Below are 17390 nucleotides of genomic sequence, written 5' to 3' on the forward strand. Positions count from 1 at the left end.
ATATGGAAAGGCTGTTGATTTTTGAGGATTTATTTTGTAACCTGCAAGTTTGCTGAAGCTATTAATTGTCTAAATTAGTATTTTTGCTGATTCCCTGAGATTTACCAAGTAAACCATAATATCATCAGTGAACAAGGTTACTTTTATCTTCTCCTTACCTATCTTTATTTTTTTTAACCCTTTCTCTTGCTTTTGCTGTTGCTAGAATTTCCAGAACTATATAACAGTGGGGAGAGTAGGCATCCTTTCTTGTACCAAAGGATTCACAGCTGATGTATTTTCATAAAATTCTTCATGAATGTGGCTAGCTTCTGAACATCCTCTGTTGTGACTCATATACAGAGAAGCACAGATCCCTCCAAGAGACCTGTGCCTTTTCAAGAAGATCATGTTAAGGTGAAGAACTTTGTCAAGAAACTTCTTTTCTAAACTGCACCACCAACATGGAAAGGGACGCTCATTTTACTTCTCTTTCTCCATGGGCATACAGAGAGTCCTTGGGTTTTATCAATGACATTTGAGATTTGATTATGCTAAGCTCTTCCATACCTATAGCACCTCCATTAAAAATAAATCTATTCCACTACTCAAGCTATGATGCTGAAGAGGGTTGTATAAGGAGCTGTTCCCAACTTGAACATTATAGTATAATACGTATGAGCAGTTTTTGAGTTCAAATTCCAACAAGTTCTCATATACTAGTTTCACAAAGACCGCAGCAGAGCTAACATTCTTTTGAGTATCTGCAAAACTAACTCCAAACTTATAAACATGTAGTGACTCAGATGAAAAGTTTCAGGACATGTCACAGACAAATTCTGTTCCCTTGATATTAGTTATGAAAATTAAACTGGGCACCATGGACTGTTTCATTTGTGTAGCAATACACATAAAATGCATCCAAATTGAATTTCATATTCTTAGACTATGAACTTTCATATAATGCTCATTTCAGGTGAATATTAACTATAGCAAACTTTTTGGCCTCTTCAGTTCCTTTCACTGACCAGACTCCTGCTCCTATGTAATGGATACACCTTCCTTCTTTTAGGCCTGTCAAGTTTAAGGGTACAGAGCTCTACTGGCCAGATCCACCTTCTTGGGCACACACACAAAAATGGAAAAAACAAAACAAAAAAACTCACCTTGTAGTTGTCAGGAATATGTATATATATATATAATATATATTATATGTAATTATTATACCAGATTATCTGTTGGATCTACAATTTCAGTGGTCAGGGACTGTCTTTCTGTGGTTCATTTCAAGAACACTTATTCCAGGTCCTTTATAGCCTAACAATTCTTTCTGTATCTCTAGTAATATCAAGCTCAGGAGCTTTGGAGGTCCGCCACCTGCCACGGCATGTCCACAATGCTTTTGAGAGAGAAAGACAGTGAATTATAGGAACAGACTCTGCTTTGAGTTAAATGATTTTCTAGTATAGACCCAATTTCAAGAAAAAAAAATCTACTTTTAATATGACTTCATCCATAACTATGTCCCTACCCTCCATAGCTGATCAAAGCTAGAAGGGACCTTAGAAATCACTAAGTCCAAACTCATTTTACAAATGAGGAAACTGAGGTCCACAATGGGAAGTATTTATATGGCTAGTTTGTGACAAGCTGGGTCTGTAACTTAGGCCACCTAATACACTACATTACTGCCTACAGCCTCCATAATTTTCTGCACAAAAAAGAATAATACTCTGGAGTTATTAAAGGATGCTGATGAGAAAGTAAGAGAAGATAAATATGTTAAATTGTCTAGCTATTATGGGCTTACTAGTTGTTCAGAGTTGGCCCACATTCCCATAGAATTTTCCTAAATGGATCTATAGCAGATTGGGGAAGCCCCCGAGCCAGTTCCTACAGAAGATAAATAGGAATTGCATTCAGTGTTTTTCTAAATCCAGCCCTCTTTCCATCATACCATAAAGCCTTGCTGATCTCATTTTGAGTTCCAACAGTTCAATCAGACTTTGTAGATGATCTAAAAATATGTGATTCTGAACACCCTCTACATGTTTTTCTACCACTTGCCCTCCCCCACACCCTCTCCCACTTGTGCAAATAGTAGGAGGTCAAATGGGAGCAAGGACCATTTTTATTTTTATCTGTTTCATGAATTATCATGACCAAAGAATTCATCACCTAGTGACAACTCTGATAGTGATGAGCCTGTCCATGCTTAGTCTGAGTTTTGGATAGCAGACACAGCCTGCCATTGGCATCATGCTTAAAAATTTTTCTTGGTGGTAAGACTCAAAAATAGATGTTCTTCACTTCCATATGCCTGAAGAATCCAGGATCAACTCCATGCAGAGTAATACACTTAAGTAGAATTTTTCTCAAGATAAACTAAAATCTCCTTCCTTTAAATTTTAATCATTGCCCCTAGTTAGCTAGCCTGTCATCTAGGCAGTCCCCTTTTCAACTTCCTTTTGTGTGTTGTCTACTCTCTTTAGATTGTAAACTCCTTGAGGGCAGGGACTGACTTTCTTTTAATTGTTTTTTGGTGTTCTCAATGCTTAGTACAGTGCTTGCCTCTTGATAGGCCTTTAATAAACATTTATTGACTTAGTGACTCTTCTCTAGGCCCCAGATCCCCAGGCTCTTCAATTGATTCGTGTATGTTATAGGCCTAAATTTGCCATAGTCTAGCAGGTTCCAGGTTTTTCATATTTAAAATGCAATCATCATTAGAAATAATATAAATCCAATTAATTACTTTAATATGTAAGGTTTTATAACAGTTTTATAAGGTTTTATATTAGAATAAAGGATAATAAAGTACAACTCCCCTTCAGAAAGCCAGGAAATGGAGGTAATACTCTGTAAATACTCTAAACCTCTGAATTTATTTCTCATACCTTTCATTCCAGTTCTTTTGTATTTCAAACCATTAGGCTTGTAAAGCACCATATGAGGCCAAGCTATAGGGTAAAGGCCTTGGATAGGCTCTGGCTAAAATTGGTTGCAACTATATCATTGTATGATATAGTTTTGAGTCCTTTCAGCATCATAGTATTATTCTGAAAAATCTGTTTATAACCCTTGCGGCAAAGGTTCTCTCCTTGCACAAAAATCCCAGGTTAACTCTGGAGGTAGCATGTGCCAGGAAAGACAAACCACCACCACCATCACTACCACCATGATTACCATGTCCCTTCAGACCCTGATGGAGACAGTTCAGAACCCTGAACTAAGAAGTTTTGGAAATAGTCGTGCCTCCAAACCAATGGACTTGTTTCTAGTTCAATCATCCACATGCATGGCTTTCCACAGCCATCACTGAACAGAGAAATCACTGTGGAAAGAGGACCCACTTTCCTTATTACCTTTAGCAGCAACGGCGTCAAATAGGCACAGGAGCCCTGAGAATGGCAGCACTCCCTAGAAAGTCAAATCTCTCTCCTCCTTCAGAGACCTGTATAATTTCTATGACTTCTGGGGCAGAGGATCCAACAAGGGAGAAAAACAAAGTGTACTCCTTCACATTTTTTTCTGATCACCATTTTCTGCACCTTCTTTTCCCAGAAAGTGGTGGTCATTCTTAACAAGCCTTGCTCACTATCCTTTGGAACTCCTGAACGAGTAGTTGAATGACTCTGCTCCCGTCATAGATCAATAACTCTCCAGCAGATGGCGCATGTTGTCTTCCACTGGGGACTGTCTCTTTATTGTTGAGCCATTTCAGCGTGTGTTTGACTCACTGTGACCCCATTTGGGGTTTTCTTGGCAAAGATAGTGGAATGGTTTGCCATTTTCTTCTCCAGCTCATTGTACAGATGAGGAAACTGAGGCAAATGGGCTTAAGTGACTTACCCAAGGTCACCCAGCTAGTGTCTGAGTCTGGATCTGAACTCAGGTCTTTCTGACTTCAAGGCCAGCACTCTATTCCCTACGCCACCCATCTCTTTCGCAATTGGCAGATGTAGAACCCCTCACCTGGAAGGATGTATTGCAATTAAAAACTAAACCTTGGGGTCAGTATGTCTCTATTCTTTGAAACCTTTTTATATACCTGGGTCTCATAACGCCTGCCCTCCCACTCCAAGCTTCTCTGAAGGTGCTATGGGAATGTTTCCCTTTGGTATGATTCCAATAAGTTTCTATTTTCTATTCCCAGCTGGTTTATTTTTTTTAACCCAAGTTAAAGACAATTTTTAAATTTTACTTTCTTAAAATATTTTATTTATACCTTTTATTTTTATATCATAGTCATTTTGGAAGAAAAAAATCTCTTACTCCTCCAGCTTGAAGCTTTCCTTATGACAAAAACAATTAAAGACAAGCACATGGTGTAGTAACAGCATCTGACAATGTTTACAATAGTTTGCTCTGGCAGTAGCCTTGCTGCTTTGTGGTCAGGTATACTTCCTTATTTGTTTCTGGGACCACAATTGGTTTTTCGAGTACCCAAATATAAGACTTTACATTTATGCTTGCTAAGTTTCATTTTATTAGCCTGTTGGGTCCTTTTAAATCCTGACTCATCCAATAAATTAATTATGCCTTCCAACTTTGTGGTTACCTTCAAATTTGCTAAGTATGTTATCTCTGACTTTATCCAAGTAATGATAAAAATGTTGCATGGTAAAGTCAAATGGAAATTTCTGGAGCCCTGCACTTTCAGATAATATTGGGTGATGCAGGGGTCACCAGAAAGAGAAATTGAAGGGTAGTACCTGGGCAAGCCCATTCCCTTACTGGGTTGTCTGAGGCAGGAGGGCACATGGCAGACTCAGTTTGGGACCACACTAGCCTGTCAGTTTTCACACCTCCAGGGCTGTGCAGGTGCTGCTTCATATGGGCTCTCAAGAGCAGAATGTTAAATTTTCAGTAAATTGGAAAACACTACAAATAAGGGCTTGGTTGTTTTGTGAATTGTTTAGACTTAAAAAAGCGATGGAGAAAATGTTAGTAATGATTAACTGCTGTGGCAGTCTTGCTTCTGCTCCTGCTATTTCTTCCTTCTTTTTCTCCTAGACAGAGTTCCCATTGTAACCCTTACTTGGAAACCTCTGCTCTGCCTTCCTGTCTGAGGGCTGATCTCTACTTAAGGTTCCTCTTTGCCCAAACTGTAAAAAAAAAATCTACAAATCCCAGGATTTTATTGTTTTGTTTTGTTTTCAGTCTTCTAACCCCTCCTAGAGATTGATACAATTGTATCAATAGGTGCAGAAAAAAAAAAGCTAGAAAGCAAGAATAAATAGACCTTTCCTTAAAATGGTAAATAGTATATCTCAAAAGCCAAGAGATAGCATTATATGTAGCAGAGATAAATTAGAATCCTTTCCCATAAACTCAGGATAAAACAAGAATGTCCATTATCACTTCGGTTTGACACAGTACTAGAAATCCTAGATACAGCAGTAAGACAAAACAAAGACATTGAAGGAATAAGCATAGGGAAAGAAGAAACAAAATAATCACTTTTTGAAGATGGTATGATCGTTACTTAGAGAGCTCTAAAGAGTGAATTAAAAGTTAATTGAACTAATAATATCAGTAAATTTGCAGGATATAGACCAATCTGCACAATTCGTTAGCATTTTTATATAATACTAATAAGACTCAGCAGGAGGAGATCAAAAGAGAAATTTCATTTGAAATAATTACTGATAGTATAAAATACTTGGGAGTTTATCTGCCAAGACATATCCAGAACTATATGAATTCAATTACAAAACACTCTTCACACAGATTAAGGCAGAACTAAATATCTGGAGAAATATTAATTGCTTATGGGAAGACTGGGCCATAGTAACAAAAATGACAATGGGATCTAAACTAATTTACCTTTTTAATGCCATACCAATCAAAATACCAAAAGATCACTTGATAATGAAATTTATATGGGGGCAAAAAAAAAAATACCAAGAATCTTAAGGGAAATAATGGAAAAAAGTCAGAACTGAGGGGGCCTAGAAGTGTCAGATCTCAAACTATACTACTAATTAATATTTCTCAAAACAATTTGGTACTGGTTAAAAATATGTTGATCAGTGATATAAATTAGGTACACAACATACAAAAGCAAATGAATATAATAGTCTAGTATTCAATAAACACAAAGATTCCAGCTACTGAGATAAAAACTCACTATTTGATAAAAACTGTTGGGAAAATTGTATTTGCTTTGCAAATATTTTGTATTTATTTATCCAGCACGTCATGGGTATCAGTCATTTATACTTGTTGATTAATTGACCAACCACATTGTCTGTGAAACCTGTTGACAAACAAATGTTACAGCAATTCAATTCAATTTAACAAGCATTTATTCAGAGCCTGCCACTGCCACGTGGCACGTAGAAAGACAAAAATGGACAGTTCTTTCCTTCCAGGAGCTGTGGGAAAACAATGTATACACAGATAAATAAATTTAAAATTTGCAAAGTAAATGCAATGTAATTTGGAGGAGTAGCCCTAAGGGAAAGGGGCCAGAGGAGGCAAGAAACCAGAAAAATGTCTCTTAGGGGAATTGTCACAGCTAATCCTGGAAGCATTGGAATTTTAAAACTTTATCCAAATTTAAAATGAAAAGCTTCCCCCCCCCCCCACATTTGGGGTAATTAGGTGGGATAGGGGATAGAATGCTAGGCCTAGAGTCAGGAAGACTTTATTTACTACATCACTAAGATGTTGGCAAACAAATGGGAAGACTTTTGAGGGAACAAAGATCAAATTTAGGCCTTCTTAGATAAAAATAACCTTTTGAGGTAACTAGATGAGATAGTGATGGCGGGCTAAACTTGGAGTCAGAAAGACCTAAGTTTATATCCTGCCTCACACATACTAGATATGTGACCATGGGCAAGTCACTTGCAACTTCAGATTCCTAATCTGTAAGACGGGGATAACAATACAATTTACCTCACAGGCTTGTTACAAGCCTCAAATAAGAAAACAAGGGAATTATGCAAACTTGAAAATCCTATATGAATGCTAGCTATTTTATACCCAACAATGTTTTTTGGATGACTAGAATCTGAATGTCAAAAGTGATGGTCAATAATTTGTCCCTCAAGAAAATCACTTACCTCTCAGGGTGGTTATGAGAATCAAATGAGGTAATAATTATTAAGTGCTTAGCACAGTACAGGCTTAGCATAGTAAGTGGTATATAAATGTTAGCTACTACTACTACTACTACCACTTCCACCACCACCACCACCACCACCACTACTACTACTACTGCTGCTACTACAATTACTACTACTACCACTACTACCACTGCTGCTACTATTACCACCACCACCACCACCACCACTACTACCACCACTACCGCTACTACTAAGAAAACCTGTTCTGAGAGGGAAGAAAAGTAGAAGCAGGTCAGCCTGTTAAAGGCCTTTTCTTTAGAAATGATAGAACAGAAGCACTTAGATATATTCTTTATATGTTTTACATTTTTTTTACCTATTTATATATTGTTTTCCCCTAAGACCACAAACTCTTTGAGAACCAGGCCTATTTCACTTTTGTCATTTTGTCCTTAGTGCCTAACACAGAGCCTGGCACATAGCAGGTGCTCAATAGTATCTGTTCTCTACTAGCTTCTAGTACAGGGGTTCTTAATCTAAGATACCTGGATAGATTTCAGGGGTCCATGAACTTGGATGGATGGAGAAAAAAAAATTAAACCTTTATTTTTAGTAACCTGTAAATAAACTTTAGCATTTCCTTTAGTTACGAATTTAAAAAAAACAATAACACCATTATCCTGAAAAGGGGTCCTTAGTCTTCACCAAACTACTAAAAGGGTCTATGACACAAAAAAGTTAAAAACGTTTCAGCAGTAAGCAGGAGCAGCTCTGTTGGGGCTGTGTATCCAGATGAAGAGCAGGGGTGTCATTCATGTCCAATGGGACAGGAGTGAGTATTTTATCCAAACTGGCATTGGCTTCAGTGCTGCAGTACCCTGGTCAGACTTGCCTAGCCCTTGTGTAATTATCAGTGTGTACATTTGAAAGAGGAAACAAGAGAGGCTCTGAGAAGTCTGAGGCAGTTCTGCTGTGGTGGTCTGTGGTTTTCCTTCCTGTCTTCCCTGGTGCTCTTGTGGGTGGCCTTGGTGACTGCGCCTTTAGGAAGAGCAGTCATGAGCTTATGTGGTGTGTCTGTGTTTACCTAGAAGTCCTGAGCTATGCACAATCAAGTTCTGTGCTGTTTGGAAGCCTACATATGTTCAAGAGGGGATCTGAGTAGTGGCACATGCCCTGCATATTCCACCTTAGAAATATATAGAACTGAGTTCAATTACCTATGTCAGGGCAAGACTGCCTGGAGGTGGACCTCTTTCACGGGCTATAATAATACTTCAGGATTTCTCTGTCCTAATACAAGGGTGCCAACAGATCCTCTCCCAGGTCTTCCTCTCTCCCTCTTCCTTGGCTGAGTACAGGTCAGGGGCTACTCCGTGCTCCCAGCCCTCCTCCAATCCCAGCTCATTAACCCAAACTTTGCCTTTTTTTTTTTTGGGTTTATGGAATCCAGGATACATGTTTTATGTTTTCTTTTGAAATGCTTGAATGCTCCTCAATATTTACTCTGTGTTCCAATTAATTCCTCTACTTCAAGGACTCCCTCCTTTGCATTTTTGTTCACAGCTCTGCAGCCTTCCTGAGCCCTTCCTGAGCCCCTTTCCAGTTCTGGAGCCATCATCAAACCAATACTTCCATTGCTACTGTGAAAAGGGGATGATAATATTGTTGTTGTTCCTTCTTCATTTTCAAAGAGGATTGAAAAGGGTGTGTCAGTCTGTTGGCTTATTGTTGCATTCACCTTCCAGTAACTAGCCAAGCCAAAACACCCTTCTCTCTTCATGTGTTGTCTCCTATAAGAATTTACAAGCCTTGAGGACAGAGACTGTCTTTGCTTTTCTCTTTGTATACCTAGCACTTAGCAGAGTGTTTGGCAGACGGTAAACGGTTAAAGAATGCTCATTCATTCATTCATTCATTCATGGCTGTATGGGATGTTCAGGGAGGACTAACACCTCTGGCGTGAGGGTTGCTGAGCCCTTTTCAGGGCTGCTCAACTGCCTTTGTTTCCACCTGCCATCCAGCTCTCACCTGTGGCTCCTAGAATCTGCAGCATGTACGGTGACCACATCCCAGTAAAACATTCTCTGTAGACAGGCAAAACCAGGTCAAGGGTAACCAATAGGACTCAATAGGACTGTTGGTGAGTTAGGAGGGTGTCTAACCCAGGCATGTGAAGACTTCCCCGGGGGGGGGGGGAATGAGCCAGATGAGAACAATTTGTTCCAATGACCAAGAATTCATTTTCAACAAAAGCAATGGCCCCAAGGCATGATGACTATCTGAAGACTTATCCTCTATAGGTTAGAGTGCTTCTCCCTGTGTGAACAGTGTGTTATTAACTTGGAGGCAAAGCTGAGCCAACACACTGTTGGTAACAGTGGAGCAGAGAAAAAGTGGGCAGCTTTCAGAGATTTGGTGTACAGTACCACATTTATTCATCCGGGCCAGAATACTTGCAAATAACAGGATTGGTTGGATGAAAATGACGGGGAAATCCAGAAGCCATTAAATGAAAAACAAGAACTTTACCGATTCTACCAGCAGGATAATTCATCTATCTCTAAGAAGGTATCTCAACTAGTCAGTGCTGATGGATCCATACTGATCAGTGATAAGGACACAATTCTGGAGAAATGGGCTAAACAATTCCATAATATTACAAGGGCCTTGGAAGATTATGGTGAAATTTGGTTCCCAGAGTTTATCAGTATTGCATGCCAGTTTCATGATGTCATGCTTGCATGTGTTCTGGATAATGGATAATGCTTTCATGTTTCCTGTCATTAGTGGAGTGAAGGAGATCAGTGTGCTTGCTCCCATGCTTTTTAGCATGATATTTTCAGGAATGTTTTCAGATGCCTTCAACAAGGATGAAAACAGCATCAAGGTCAACTACCATACTGATGGCAAATTATTTAACTTGAAAAGGCTAAAAACCAAGACTAAAGTGGAGGGAAAGTTGGTGTACAACTTTTTGTTTGTAGATGATTGTGCACTCAATGCAGTCTCTGAGGCTGAGATACAACAAAGTATGGATCAATTGTCTGCCTCTTGTGCTAATTTTGGCTTGATAATTAACACCAAGAAAACAGAGATTCTCCATCAGCCAGCACTGCACTATCCATATATGGAACCATTAGTTACAGCAAATAGAGAAATTTTGAATGCTGTGGATAAGTTCACTTACCTTGGTAGTATACTCCAAGGTGGTCTACATAGATGATGAGGTTGATGCACACATTGCCAGAACTAGATCAGCATTTGGGAAACTCCAAAAGAATATGCGGGAGAGAAGTGGTATTAGGCTGCCTACCAAACTGAAGGTCTACAGAGCAGCTTTGCTGACCTCATTGTTATTTGCCTGTGAAACCTAGACAGTTTACCAGTGCCATGCCAGAAAGTTTAATTGCTTCCATTTCAATTGTCTTAGGAAGATTCTGAAGACCACTTGGCAAGATAATGGAACACTGAAGTCTTTTTTTTGAGCTGAACTGCCAAGCATTCAAACTCTACTACAAAGAGTACAACTCCAGTGGGCCAATCATGTTGTTCGAATGCCAAACATACATTTTCCTAAAAGACTCTTTTACAGAGCACTCATACAAGACAGATTCTCACAAGGTAGTCAGAAGAAGTGATACAAGAACACTCTTAAGGTCTCTCTGAAAAACTTTGGCATTGATCATGAGACATGAGAGACACTAGCACAAGATTGTCCAGCATGTTATGCTCTCATCAAAGAAGGTTCTGTGCTCTATGAGCAAAGCAGAATTGTGGTAACTCAAAAGAAACATGAGGTATAAAAATTTAGAGGCACCTCCCTCCCCAGTGGTCATACAGACTATTTGTGCCTCACCTGTGGTAGAGCCTTCCAAGATTCTATTGGTCTGATCAGCCACAACTGGACACACTGTACGTTGACCCTGACATTATGATGTCATTTTGGTCCTCTTTGAGCACAAAGGATAAACAACAACATTCATTCATTCATTCATTCATTCATTCATTCTTCCCCCAATTTAGAATGCCTTCCTTACTGACTTTGTCCTTTGAATAAAGTTTTATATCCAGGCTCATGTCCCACCTCCTTTACTGAGCCTCCCATGGCTTCTTTTGAATTCTTATTATACAGGGTGTCTCTTAACAGTCGTAGTGGTGTTTAAGCTATTAAAGTTTAAAACTAAGACTATACATAAGAGACAATGTGGTATAATAAAAACAATGCTGGATTTGGATTTAAGAGACCTGAGTTTGAATCTCTGTTCCAATGTTGACTAGTTTTATCACCATGGGCAAGCCACTTTTCCTATCTGAGGTTCAATTTCCTCATCTCTGAAATGAGTGAAATGAAATGGGTGAAAATGAAATGCTTACCTCACTGAAATTTTGGGGTTATTATACTAAAAGTGCTTTCTATTTCCTTTTTTAAAAATTAGTTAATTAATTTTTAGTTTTCTACATTCATTTCCACAAGATTTTGAGTTCCAAATTTTCTCCCCATCTCGCACCTCCTCCCACCCCAAGACAGCGTGCATTCTGAATACCCCTTCCCCTAATCTGCCCTCCCTTCTATCACTCCCCTCCTCTTCTCTTATCCCTTTCCCCTTCTATTTTCCTATAGGGCAGCATAGATTTCTATACCCCAGTGCCTATATATCTAAAAGTACTTTCTAAATCTTCATGCCCTATAGAAATGTCAGTTACAATTAATATCATCTTGTTCTTAACTTTTTTGATGAGACTCAGATAAAATGGTCCCAGGAAAAGTCATTATTGTGTTACTGTTCTTCTGCATTTTTAATATTCCAAGGGCAACTGGATAGGTAGATAAAATTACTGCATTGGGAATATGAAGACAATAATTAAGCAGCCTCTATAGCACATAACAGAGACAAATAATTGCAAGATCATTTGAAGAGAAAGACAGTACTAACAACTCAGGGGTTGGGGAAGGATTCACAGAAGGATTCACATAAGAGCTGAACTTTCAAGAAAGATAAGTATTCTGAGATGCAGAGATGAGGAAGGAGTAATTTTCAGGCACAGAGGGAGAACCTGAATAAATGCATGGAGGTAAGAGACTTAAAGTTGAGTTCAGAGAACAGTTTGTGGTCTGATTTGGCTGGAATGTAAAGTAAATTCAAATGTTTTCACCATGCATAAAATCATCTCATGTCAAAACATGCAGTACTGTACATTGTATGTAAAACATAATGTAAAAATAAATTTAGGGCTTTATTGCTTAAGAGGGAATCTCATTTTTTATTTTATCAATTGTACTCTCTATTTTATCTTTTATCTTTAAAAATGAAACAATATATCTCTCTAGGACATTTGTCATATCCTAGATATGCATAAAAATTATTTGAAGTTCACAGATGAATCAACTGAGTCTCAGAGAGATAAAGAAGAGGAGACCCATCTAATATTATCTGGCTTTTCATTGGCAGCTAATTGGCACAGTAGATAGAATGTTGACTTGGAATCAGTAAGACAAGTTCAAACATTGCTTCATACCCTAATTAGTAGGGCAAATCACAACCTCTCTCAGTCTCAATTTCCTCATCTGTTAAATAAGGATGATAATAACACCTACCTCCTAGGACTATTGTGAGAATCAAATGAGATTATATAGGTAAAATGCTTTGCAAACCTCAAAGCACTATTAATAAAAGCTACCTATTATTATTGTTGGCAGAGTTAATCCAGACGAAGTGTCAGACTAACATGAGAACTGACTTTCTGTCTTCTCTTCTCCCTGCACTCTGAAATTCTAAGTTTGGGAGGGTTGTTTTTGGAAGAACAGACAGGAACAAGGTGACCTTAGGGTACGCAGTTTTTGTTTGCTTTGGATCTTTTTGGTAAAGAACCCTCAATTCATATTTAGTCAAAGATGCCAACCCTGAACTCTATTCCCACACTGCCAGTGACCTTTTAGATATCTCAAACTGGATGTCTGGTAGTTTCAATATATTCAAAGCAGAACTTTATGTTTCCCCTCATATCCATCCTTCTTCAAATTTTCCTATTATTATCCAGGGCACCACCATCTTCCCAGTCTTCCAGGCTCTCAAACTTGGTTTCATCCTAGATTTCTTATTTGTACTCATGGCCTTTATTGTCAAATCTCATCATTTCTACCATCAAAACATTTCTTTATTTGTCCCCTTCTTTCCACTCATATAGCTACCATACCACCTTGTACCTAGAGTATGGCATTAGCCTTCTGATCTATTTTCCACTCAGCTGCCAAAGTGATTTTCCCAAGTGTAGGTCTGATCATGTCATTATCCTATATAATAAACTCTAGTGGATCTATATTACCTCCACCATAAAATGTAAAGTCCTTTGTTTGGCATTTAAAGCACTTCACAACCTGTTCCTTCCTACTTTTTTTGTCTTCTTACACTTTCCTCACCTCCACACATTCTAGGAGCCAGCTACATTAGCTTACTTGCTGTTCCCAGCACATGCATCTCTTGACTCTGTGCCTTGATGCTATTCCACATACCTGGAGTGCTCTCCCCACTCATCTCTACCTTTTAGTTTCACTGGCTTCCTTCAAGATTGATAAAACACTCTCTTCCGTAGGAACTCTTTCCCAGTCACTCATGATGCTCAGGTCTTCCCTCTGACAGTACCTTCTCTCTACTCTGTATATATGTTATTTGTACCTAGCTATTTACATGTCATTTTTCCATTAGAATGTGAGACCCTTGAGGGCAGGAGTAATGTTTTTGCCTTTCTTTCTACCTGTGTTTATTGATTGATCAACTGGTGCTTAGCTCACTGCTTTGCACATAGTGTGACTTTTAAAAAGTTCAAGGACATAATTTCTAGCTAATTAGTCATTTTATTAATAATGCTAGCATTTTAATAAAAAAGGTCAGTGGCACTCTCAAATGCCAAGGACCCTCATGGGTGTGGAGGTGGCTCGAGGCTTATATGACTTTGGAAAAGTGGATGTTCCAGAGGGTGGCAATCAACTCTGATCAGTTTACAAGTCATGAGAGAGAATGAATATTACTATAAGAGGCCAGACCTATTCCAATGAACTTTGATCATGTCATTTACTTCTATATTACCCCCAGTCTTGGGCAATCTAATCAAAGAATTTATCCCCACTCAAACCTGTGTAGAACACAATGGCCTTCCCATCTAGGACTAAATTCCTTGTAAAGTTGAGTGAGGTCTAACCAATTGAGAAACCTTAATTCAATCTCATTATCAATAATGTCCTTCAGACCCAGCAATAGCACTTTTAGAGCTATATCCCAAAGAGATCATACAAATGGGAAAAAGACCTACATGTACAAAAATATTTATAGCAGCTCTTTTTGTGGTGGCAAAGAATTGGAAATTGAGAGGATGCCCATCAATTGGGGAATGGCTGAACAAGTTGTATATGAATGTAATGGAATACTATTGTGCTATAAGAAATAATGAGCAGGCAGACTTCAGAAGAACCTGGAAAGACTTGTATGGTCTGATGCTGGGTGAAGTGAGCAGAATCAGGAGAACATTGTACACAATAACAGCCACATTGTGCGATGACTAATATTGATAAGCTTAACCCTTCCCAGCAACACACGGATCTAAGACATCTCTAAAGGCCTCATGATGGAAAATGCTATCCACATCCAAAGAAAGAACTATGGAGTTTGAATGCAGATTGAAGCATACTATTTGCTGTTTTTTTTCTTCTGTTGAGTTTTGTTTCCTCTTTCTGGTGGTTCCTCCTATTGATTCTAATTCTTACTTACAACATCACTAATGTGAAAATATGTTTAATAGGAATGTATATGTATAGCCTATATCAGATCGTGTGCCATCTTGGGGAGGGTGGTGGGGAGGGAGGGGGAGAAAAATTTTAAACTCAAAAGCATATGGAAGTGATTGTTGATAAATCAAAATTAATTAACAAAAGAATAATGTCCTTCAAGAGATTAAACTTTGAAATGAGGACTATAGAAAAAGGGGGAACTCTGGATTTCTACAAATCATTTGTTACTAATAATAATTTCTCTCAATAATAAGTACTTAGCAAACACTTCTTGATTAACTGGCTATAGGTATACTGGTGAAAATTGTTATTTAGTTTCAGTCTTTTGACACATCTAAATTGAGAGTTTTCTCAGCCCTTTCTAATCTATTATGGGAAGTGGGGAAAATGGAAGCTTGGAATATGGGGATGCCATATAAGGTGATCCAGGGCATGCATTACAGTGGAGTGACAGTTTTATGACACTTGGTATTCCAAGTGCCAAGAATAATGTCCATAATAGTAATTTAATAAGTATTTTAATTGAATGGCCAAATTCTTCTTCCTCTTCCTCCTTCTTCTTTCTCCCCTTCTCTTTCCTTTCTCCTTGTCCTCCTTTTCCTCTTCCTCGTGATGGGGTTGGGATCTGGACCTCAGAAAGGAAAAACCCTTCACTTTCCTACATGACCAAATCTCCGGTGTTTGCCTGAGGCTATAATCCCATCAACTGGCCTTTCATAGCTCTACCCAATCTCCCAATTCTCTGTTACTCCATTGTCTTACCTCCCTATGGCTCCCAGTCCCTTTCCACCCTTAATCCCAGCTAGGCTCTATTCTCCCTTGGCCATGTGATCCAGTTCCCTGGCATTCTATTACTTCACTGTCCCCCCACCTCACCCACGCCCCAAACTATTTAGCCACTCCTAGATCCCTCCCACAGTCTTTCTGTATATAAGATCTATCTTGTCTCCATTAAAGTGCTCAGATTCTTATAATCTAAGCAATAGCTCACTAATGTTCAGATTCCTTAAGAGACTGCCCAATACTACGGATTTTCTAATAAACCTTGTCTTTGGCTGAAAGAAGGCTTGGGTCGAATTCTTTCAGGCGGGACCCGTGTGTTGTGATTTTGGGGTCCCAGCACTCCTAAACCCCTAAACCTCAATGCTCCTATCTTTTTTCTTCTTTTTCTTCTCCCTCACTATGGAACGATTGGTCCAGTGTTTCTTTATTGGGTACTGATGACATGGCATTGCATACTATATTAAGCTGTTGTCTTTTGGTCCTAAAAAATGTCAGTTGGTAGTGATTTGCCACCTTTGGCCTATTTGGTCACACAGTGTGGGCACTGTTAGTCCCTTCCACACAGAATCCTTCTGAACTCTGTTTTGTGATGAGTGGTTGTAGACCAAAACAATCTGCTGCACTATTTCTTAGGGTCACAGGCAACCCAAAGTCTCTGCTCAAAAAGGCAGCTCTACTCCCTCCAGCTGAACCCCTGGCAGCTGCTTCTCAGCCACCCACCAGTTAAGCTGCATTGTTTGAAGCTGTGTTTCAGGCAATACTTGAAGGTGTCTTCTGCCCTCTCTGCTCACAATGAAGTCACTTCAGCTCGCTCTACAAAAGGAGCTTCTGTATTCTGCTGTTCACTCTCCTTTCAACACAGATGGTGGAGCTCTGACAGTGACCACTGGCAGCCTGGCTTCATTGCTTATCTTGCTCTGCCACTTGACTTGTTCAAGTGGGCTTTTAAATGACATTGTCGAAACTGCTTCATGACCTAGATGTGACATCTGTTGTAGAATCTATGGAGCCATATGGGAAGTTAACAGGCATGGACATTTACTCTGGTCTGAAGAAATGGGCCATGTTGGTGCCACAATGAGAGTCTTGCAGGAACATAGGCTTTAAAGTGGAAAAGTACACCTGTTAGGAGGAAGACAAGGCCAGGAGTGGTCACTTGTCCAAGGTGTAGCAGCTAATGAGTGACAAAATGAGGATTAGAACCAAAGTCCTCTGACTCCAAGATCAATGCTCTTTCTGCTACATTATACTGTTAGCATTAAAAATATGTGGATCTATACAAAACCAGAATGTCCTTCACTATTCTGCTCCCTTTCTCCCTACCCCAGCCCCACCCTTTACCCCCATCCTACAGTATTGTACCCATGGTGACTATGTACTTTACTTAATCCTGGTCCTAGCTCATGGAAAATGTATTTTCTCAGTATCATGTGTGAACCATTTTGAGCCCCCCATCACCTGAGAAAGGCCTAAAATCTGGATTGACTAACAAGGAGAAAGACATTTTTGGCCCACCCTGAGCTTAACCTACCATAATGCCTTGCATGCTCTGGCATAACAAACATGCTTTGCTTTGCTTTCTGAGTGAACCCAAAATACTCCTTCCTGTGTCAGCAACTCCAAGGCCAGATGAAGCTGATCAGGAGCATTCTTCTGTTTATGGCTGTCCAGGGCATGATGCCTGGAACTGGATACTATCTTGAATAATGGGACTTTTTCTTATCTTAGTATTTTATGGCCACATGTTATGTTATGTTATTATATATATT

The 17390-nt window shown here is 39.1% G+C and overlaps 1 pseudogene; it reads right to left on the minus strand.

Annotated features, from left to right (window-relative positions):
* Positions 1-263: 263 nt before the first annotated feature.
* Positions 264-17390, minus strand: part of LOC114043829 — a 41155-nt pseudogene continuing 24028 nt past the window's right edge.

The sequence above is a fragment of the Vombatus ursinus genome, unplaced genomic scaffold, assembly GCF_900497805.2.
Source record: "Vombatus ursinus unplaced genomic scaffold, bare-nosed wombat genome assembly UNPS02014770.1, whole genome shotgun sequence".
NCBI classification, from domain to species: domain Eukaryota; kingdom Metazoa; phylum Chordata; class Mammalia; order Diprotodontia; family Vombatidae; genus Vombatus; species Vombatus ursinus.